This window comes from Lactuca virosa, chromosome 3 (genome assembly GCF_052849685.1).
Source record: "Lactuca virosa cultivar CGN04683 chromosome 3, Lactuca_virosa_CGN04683_v6, whole genome shotgun sequence".
Classification (NCBI taxonomy): domain Eukaryota; kingdom Viridiplantae; phylum Streptophyta; class Magnoliopsida; order Asterales; family Asteraceae; genus Lactuca; species Lactuca virosa.
Window position 1 is genome coordinate 184,420,897 of NC_136428.1, and position 8,541 is coordinate 184,429,437.

Below are 8,541 nucleotides of genomic sequence, written 5' to 3' on the forward strand. Positions count from 1 at the left end.
TTGTGCTTACAGTTTCAGTTTTGGTTTCAAGTACCTCTTCATCCAAGGGGAAGGAGTCGGCGGTGTAGCAGCGCATCACACACACACATGATTTCCGCACTGAGTTTTCTGGGATTGTACTCTGATTTTTATTACTATTGATGATATGGTTTTGAGACACGTTGTTACGGTTTTATAAACTAACTAGGTTTAAAACCCGTGGAAACCACAGATTAGAAAGAAAAAAGAAAAAAAAAACAAAAAGAACACTTTGTAATTCAGAATCATAATGACTACTCAAATATATGAAAAAAAACTATATGCAAACAGTTATTTTATTCTATAAATTTTTTTATTAAAACATTATAATTTGAAAACTTTGAACTATTTATTTATAGTTATAATCCATACATAATCCATGGTGAAAATATCATCACCAACTTTTTCAAACTGAAGCAAAACTGTTTCACCATCACCTTTCCCACCCGGTTGACTCGGGTCCAATGTTGCCACCAACTGAAAATTCTTAACGGATGCAACTGTCACCCACCCAAGGAAATTCAAGCACCAACACTGCAAATGTTCATGCCACCTTGGAGTTTTGTTTCTCAAAAGGGTTTTGAGTTTGACCAGAGTCAAACTGTTGATCTTGTGATGTGGATGTGGATGTTAAAGAACACACCATTCTTCTTGGACCCCTTGATTTCAAAAGATTGAATTTGTATGAAGTTTCTCCAATTTCAAAGTTTCTTGATGGAACTTGTGGGCTTATTTGTTTGCTTGCAATTCGCCTCACGAATTTGCTACTTAAGTGTTTTGCACCATTGTGTGGTGGTTAGCTGTCATATATTGTGAAGTTTGTGCCAAGAAAATCTGACATGTGAAGGGTAAAATAGTCATTATGTCCATATTAAGTCATAAAGAAGCATCAATGCATAGGTGTATAGATTAAGTGCTTAAACCATTAAGCTCATTAAGTACAAAAAAGAAATAGTCACTTACCTTAATTTACCAACATAAGCATTGCTTCGTTGATATGAATCGTATGAATCAAGTGATATTATGTATTCCATGTGAGCACCATGTGTATATCTTCTTGCAGCTAAAAGAAACTTACCCTTGTTTGTAAATGCTTCAAAAATGGAATCCAAATGATTAATACTTCAACTACAAGTTACCAGAAATATCATTTTTTGGTATGTCTGGTTGTATAATACATGATTCACAAAGTGATTAAGGCTATCCATGATGCTTACATGGAGTAGCAGCAAGATTGAGGTAAAACACTGAGTTCTTCTTGCTTCTTTTAATCATGCATTGAATTGGAGAATCACGTGAACCAGGATGCAAAGACATGAAAATTTCTTAGATAAATCAAGCATGTTCATCCATTAACAACATTGATAAATTTCAAAGATCCATTATAGCGTAATAAGTGAACAATGGAAACTTAGAAGGTAACAATTTGTAGAAATTATATACGAAGCATCATTAGGCATATATTTCCTAATTTACCATGTGAATTCGAAGTAAACAATATTATAATGAACGATGTGGTTACTGGAGAATACTTCAAAATAAGACCTAGTCAAAATTGGCAACCATGACCAGAGGCGAGCATCTATCAAACTGTTCCTAATCATTATCACAATAGAATAGACTTTATGGAGTTTTGACTTCTGCTTCTTGCTTTCAGTTGTGTGAGCTAATCAAAAGCTTCTCCATAACAAACCAGATAATCATTCATCTGGCTAAACATAAGAATCTAAATCAATTTAACAAAAAAATTGAAAAAAACAAACTAACTTACTACATTTAGTTCATTGATTCAAGTCTCTGTGGAATCAACGACATAAAAATCAAGGAATATAGCTTGAAACAAATAAAATCAGATAATATACAACCAAATCGTACCTGCTTAAGAAAAGAAAGGAATGTGATATTCCCGTTGTGAACAGGAGGCTTTATGATCTCTCTCGTAACTTCTCTCCAACTTTTACAAACACGTCCACAAGCAACAAGATTTCGACGGAGCGGCCACCGGTAATCGCTCATTTCCATTCATTTGATTATCCCGCCTAAGAGCTACGGCAACATATTAGACCACGAACCTCTTCCATTATTCCCGCCGACGTTCTGTTCACCAACGACATCATCGTCTCCGGGAACAGCAGCAATGTTAATTTCCGGCGGTTTTGATAAGGGAATCAGTTCCTTAATCGAATTCAACCGGCCGCTGGTTCGACGTGATAGGAACGATTGTTGACACCAATAAAGAAAATAAAATGATTGTCGGCGTTACAGGGAGAAACATACCTCCTCATATTGGAGCTCTCATTTTCGTAATCAAGAAGAGGATTAGTGTTGTTGCTGCTTGCTAGAGTTTATGTATGAAGTGGTTAGGGCAAAATAGAGTGTTAGTGACAGGAACACTTCCAAAGATTTGAGAACTGGAGGAGTATATTGGGATGAGAGAGACGAAGGTGAGGGAGATGGTTTCGATTGAGATGTATGTGAAATACATAGCGAGTATGCATCAGGTATATGCAGCTTGAAGCCCTAGCCAATGGGTTTCAAATTTGAAGAAGATTACGTATTTCTTGTCTGGTACATCGTTCTCAAATGGAATTTAGAAAGATAACAAAATCCCTGATTATTTGGGATATCAGTTACTCAGGATTTGAAATTGAATCATCAAAAATCCGTGATTATTTGGACGGGATTTTATGCCACCAGAGTGTAAAGGAGCAGAGGGGTAAAATCATAATTTCACTTTGTAAATTTGAGCGGGAAAAAAGCATTAAGAAGGGCTGAGAAAATGCCACCTGGCATAAAGTTACTGTTTTATTAGAACAGGGGATATGACATTGGCAATGTTTTTGGTAAACTATTTTATAAGTTACTTAATTAAAAACGAAATTTTTGGCCTTGAAAATTGGGATGTTACAACTCCTCTCCTCGCAACGAAGACAACATTGTCACTCGGTCTGTACAAGAGATATCCAAAGGATTTTTGTGGGTAGCCGACGAAAATACATCGCTCACTCCAAGGTTCGAGCTTGTCGTGAGTTTCTTTTCTCACAAAAGCCTCGCAACCCCAAACTTTGATGTGGTCTAATGTGGGAACTTTCCCTGTCCACATCTCGTGTGGTGTTTTGGAAACCTTTTTGGTAGGGACTAGATTAAGGATATGGGCGACAGTCTCTAAGGCATACCCCCAGAATGAGATAGGTAACGAAGCTCGACTCATCATGGAACAAACCATGTCTAGCATGGTTCTATTGTGCCTCTCAGCCACACCATTAAGCTGTTGTGTCCTAGGTGGCGTCAATTGTGAAACAATTCCACATTCCTTAAGATAGTCAAGGAACTCGATACTAAGATACTCTCCTCCACGATCGGATCGTAGCATCTTTATCTTCCTGCCCAATTGATTCTCCACTTCTTGCTTAAACTCTTTGAACTTTTCAAAAGTTTCTGACTTATGCTTGATTAAGTAAATATACCCATATCTACTATAATCATTAGTAAAAGTCACATAGAAGCGGTTAGCATCCCTTGTGGCGGTTCTGAACGGTCCACACACATCTGTGTGTATGAGATCCAACAGACCTTCACCCCTTTCACAAGTACCAGTGAAGGGTGACGTGGTCATCTTTCCAAGTAAACAAGATTCGCAAGTGTCATCTGAATTTAAGTCGAATGACTCCAAAACTCCATCCTTTTGGAGTTGGGCTATGCGCTTCTTGTTGACATGTCCAAGATGACAATGCCACAAGCATGCCTTATCCAATTCATTGGAAGAATCAATATTCAGCACATTATTTCCTACGTTATCTACAACCATCACAATTTCATATATACCACTACAAGGTAATGCTTCAAAATAAAATACACCATTACAATAAGCATAAATACCACCATTTTCATTATTAAAGGAAAAGGTAAAACCTTGTTTATACAAAATGTGAAAGGAAATAACATTTCTCTCCATATCGGCAGAGTAACAACAATTATTCAAATCTAAATTCAAACCATTACAAAGCAATATAGAATAAACTCCAATCTTGGTCACAAGCGACACTTTCCTATTTCCCATGATTAAGTTTATCTTCCCGTGCTCCACATCCCTACTTCTTTTTAGTCCCTGTAAATCAGAACAAATGTGAATACCACAACCTGTATCAAGGACCCAAGAACTAGCATGTTATGAGTTATTAGATTGAGTAGTGTAAATACCTGCAAATGAGGGTTTGATCTTCCCATTCTTAATGTCCTGCAAGTACTTGGGGCAGTTTCATTTCCGGTGCCATTTATCATGACAGTGGAAGCACTCTGCTTCCTTCGGATTGGAAGAGGGATTAACAGAACCAACTTTGGTCCCACTTGAAGAGGATCCATCAAGAGACTTCCCCTTGCGGATCTTGTAGGAAGCCTTCCTATTCTTTCCCTTCCCATGTCTGATTACCAGAACAGGGGCAGAAGTAGTAGTAGGAGTAGACACAACCGATTTGCCTTTCAGGTTGCTTTCTGCAGTCCTAAGAAGGCCTTGAAGCTTGCTAAGAGTGACATCATCCTTGTTCATAATAAGTCATACGAAACTGATCATAAGAAGAAGGTAAAGAGTGTAGAATAATATCTATGGCCAACTCTTCATCAAAATTAACATTTAATTTAAGCAAGCGGTCCACGAATCACTGCATCTTCCGCAAGTGGGCCGTGATGGGTTCACCATCCTTCATTTTGGTTGTGATCATGGAGGCAATGATCTCATACCTCTCCTGCGGAGCACTTTCATGGTATATCTCCATCAAATCATGATACATTTCATAAGGGTTGTAGTCCTCATAGGACTTCTGCAGCTCAGCAGTCATGGTTGCAATCATAAGACACGACACCTTTGTCGCATCCCTCTCATGAGTAGTGTGTTCAACGATTTGTTCAGGAGTAGCAGTGGTGACATCAATCTCCTTAAGCTCTTTATCAAGGATATATTCTTTGTCCTCATAGCGAATAGCCATCCTGATGTTTCGAATCAAGTCATTGAAGTTCGAGCCATCGAAAATGACCCTCCCACATAGGTTCAAGAGGGAGAAAGAGCCTGAAGGGTTCGAAGCATTGTTTGGGATAGACATTTGAAAAGAAGAAGAACAAAGTTTAGATTAGATGATAATCCTTAATATTACACCCAATATGAAATATTAAGGCTAGGACCCAACACAATATTCTACAATTGCGAAGAGGGATGTCGTAATCCAATGTTAAAAGAAGGTAGGTAAATGACGATTTACCAATTTCCACCATGAAAAACGAAATAGATTATTAAGTTTTAATTGATTTGAAATTCCTAGATCTTTGAGATTCATTGAACTTTTCAGTGGCATGTTAAAATCTCGACTGTGCCCTTCACGTTTGTGACTGGGATGCCAAGGATCACAAACAAGGAGTGAATAACCATGCAAATTACCTTGGTACACCCAATGTTACAAATCACCTAATCAATGTGTCGGTTTACCACACACGCTCCATTGATCTATGATTAACACCAAGTTACCCTTTGCCACACGTTGTCAGTCCCAGATTAGTGTGCCGGTTAGCCACACACGCTCGAGTAACGACTTAACAAGGTGCAAAGTGTAATTTCATGGATTAGCACCATTTCACATTTTTCCTAAAGTAACTAAGATCGGGAATTTATTAAAAGTTTAGTTACTTTATATTTATCATTATACTTTTTAATGAAGGAGAACTAATGTCCTATCCTACCCGTTCGGCTAACGACCCTCCACCAGTCAAGGAAGCGGTGGGTGAGAGTAGACACCCATTAAACTACCATTTTATAGGCAGTAACCTTATACCCCCTTATAGACCGGCTTCGTGAATGATGCCTACTAACAGTAAGACCGAATTTGTCTTATATATATATATATATATATATATATATATATATATATATATAAAACTTATAATATTATAAAGTGTAAGGGTTGAATTTGAACTTTTAAAACTCTAGGGTTTGGAATTAAAGTTTCATTAGTGAGACTACAAATTCCAAAACTTGAGGGCAAGTTTTAAAACTTGTCAAAACTCTTCACATTCATAACTTTGAGTTTAATAGGATTTTAATGTATGAGACCTTTCATTTTCCATAACTTGAGGACAAGTTATGGAGGTCATTAAACATCATTTAGATCATTTTTCTAACAACTAAATTATCACATAATTCATGATCTAACTAAACTCATAGGCAAGATAATTTTTCAAGTCAACAATTTGAAAGCAATTTTGTTTATCATATAAAAACAACAATTATATTAAAACTTTGACAATTATCTTGTGTTTGGATGAGTACAAGCACTACCATATCATAAAAAAACACTTCCAATGATCCAAAACAGTTTGTGGTAGTGTTCCAAATCCAAACCAGGCCAAGAAACTCGAAATTTTGCACACAGAGTCTTCAACTCGTCGAGTACATGAACTGGACTCGCCGAGTTGCTCTGTTACTGAGTGGACTCGTCGAGTCTGTTCATGTACTCGGCGAGTTCACCAGTCAGAGGCAAAAATTTCGACTTTTTCAGGTTTGAAAAACTAATAAGCATCAAATATAATAGAAAACAATCCTAGGCTCTGATACCACTGTTGGGTTTTGAGCACTATAACACTCCTATGGTGCACATGCAACCCTAATTGCTTTGGATCTATGTTTTCTCTAGTTATACATGCATTTTCTTTTTCCAAAGCATTCTCCCTAACTAGCATACAATTGAAGCTATATAATATAAAACTTAGTTTGGATGCTTACCTCTTGACTAGGGTAGAGTTCTTGACCTTTGAAAGCTTGAGCACCTCAAGTGTGATGCCTCTATTGGTTCACAAACACCAAAATGCAAGAGGAGGTTTTAGGAGAATAAGATACTTGACTCCAAAGAGTGTGTAACCGATTTTGGCATATGGGGGGCACTATTTATAATGTGGCAAACACTAGGGTTACACTTTGTAAACCCTAATGCTCCATGACTTTTCACATTATTATGCTCCATGGGGTTAACCTCCATGGACTATCCATGGATTATCTTATTGGTTTAGCCCAACCATATAGTCATGGATCATTAGTCCACATTACAAGAATCATTGATTTACATAATCAATCCCCATATATTTAATTAGTCTCTTTTGATCACAAAATTAATTCCAAATTAATTCTTGACCAATTCTAATTAAATAATATTAATATATTATACTTGTAATATATTAATAAATAAAAAATAACCTTATTCTCAAAAATCATTCCTATCAAATTACACTGGTGATGGCAACCCAAAAAGGGACCATGCTACAATCGGGTCAAGTACATACCAGTTATAGTTATGGGCTTAGACACCAAATCCAACACCAGTGTCCTGTAACTGGATATGCTCACAAACTGTTTGATATCGATCCTTAACATGTCATTATATCTCGCCCTCTTGATCTCCTTGGTCGCTACATACTACAGTTCAAAAAACCCCTCTCGCGGAACATGGCGGTGATCTCCGCCACCGTCTCAGTACTCTGGAGAAGGTCCTGAAACTTCCATGCTAACTGCTGGACCTCAATCACAGGTGCGAACTCAGCTTGAAACCTCGTCAAAAAATCCTCCCAAGACATCGAATTAACCGCCTCGCCTCCCAGGGTGTGGTTAACCTCCTCCCACCAGTCACGAGCTATGTCTTTCAGCAGACAGGATGAAAATCTGACCTTCGACCCCTCGAGGCAGAAGCTAGTATAGAAGGCGTTCTTGATATCCACTAACCAACGCCTTCTCATAATAGGGTCCTTCTTCCCGAAGAACTTTGGAGCCCCACATACCCGAAACTCTCAGAAAGTCAAAGGGCGAGCTCCCACCATCGCCACAATCTCAAAATGAATGGTGCCCAAGCGCTCATCTAGAACCTTCATGATACCCTCCTTGATCGTACTGAAGATTACAAGAGTCTTCTCAAGAGTACCGCGGGTAATCTCTGACGAAATGAATTGTCCGATCTGATTATCCATGTATCTGGCCCCAGAGCCAGAGCCCGAACCAGTCCCAACACAAGAACCATCACTGACACTCGTACCACCACCAAAACCTCCTCGAGTGATCACCATGCTGAAAATAAACCATACAAACCATCAGAATACACTCAAGGAACACCACACTCTACAATCTCCATGGTTTCATCGTGATTTTCCTGGACTCGAGTACGGATCCTCTTCTTCCAGTATTATGGGCTCAATACTACCTTCCACATATATTCATACTTTCCTCAAAGATCGCCCCGAATCCTCCAAGTTAGTTCTTTATCGATCCAGACAATCTCTAGAAAAGCAAGGCTCACTGCACCAAATCACCTCCTAGGTTCTCCTAGGACTACCATCCCACCACTCTTTGCCATCACATGAAGAAGGAACTCCCTCCAACACCATCTAACTAGCTCACAAATGTAATTGCATATTACTGACAACATATAATTCTTTGACTGATAGGTCTCACATTACAACGGTTGGACTCAAATAAGAGCTGCATAATAGGATTAA

At 38.2% G+C, this 8,541-nt stretch overlaps 1 pseudogene; it reads right to left on the reverse strand.

Annotated features, from left to right (window-relative positions):
* Window positions 1-295: 295 nt before the first annotated feature.
* Window positions 296-2,303, reverse strand: LOC145164303 (tubby-like F-box protein 7; annotated as a pseudogene).
* Between the last annotated feature and the right edge of the window lie 6,238 nt (window positions 2,304-8,541).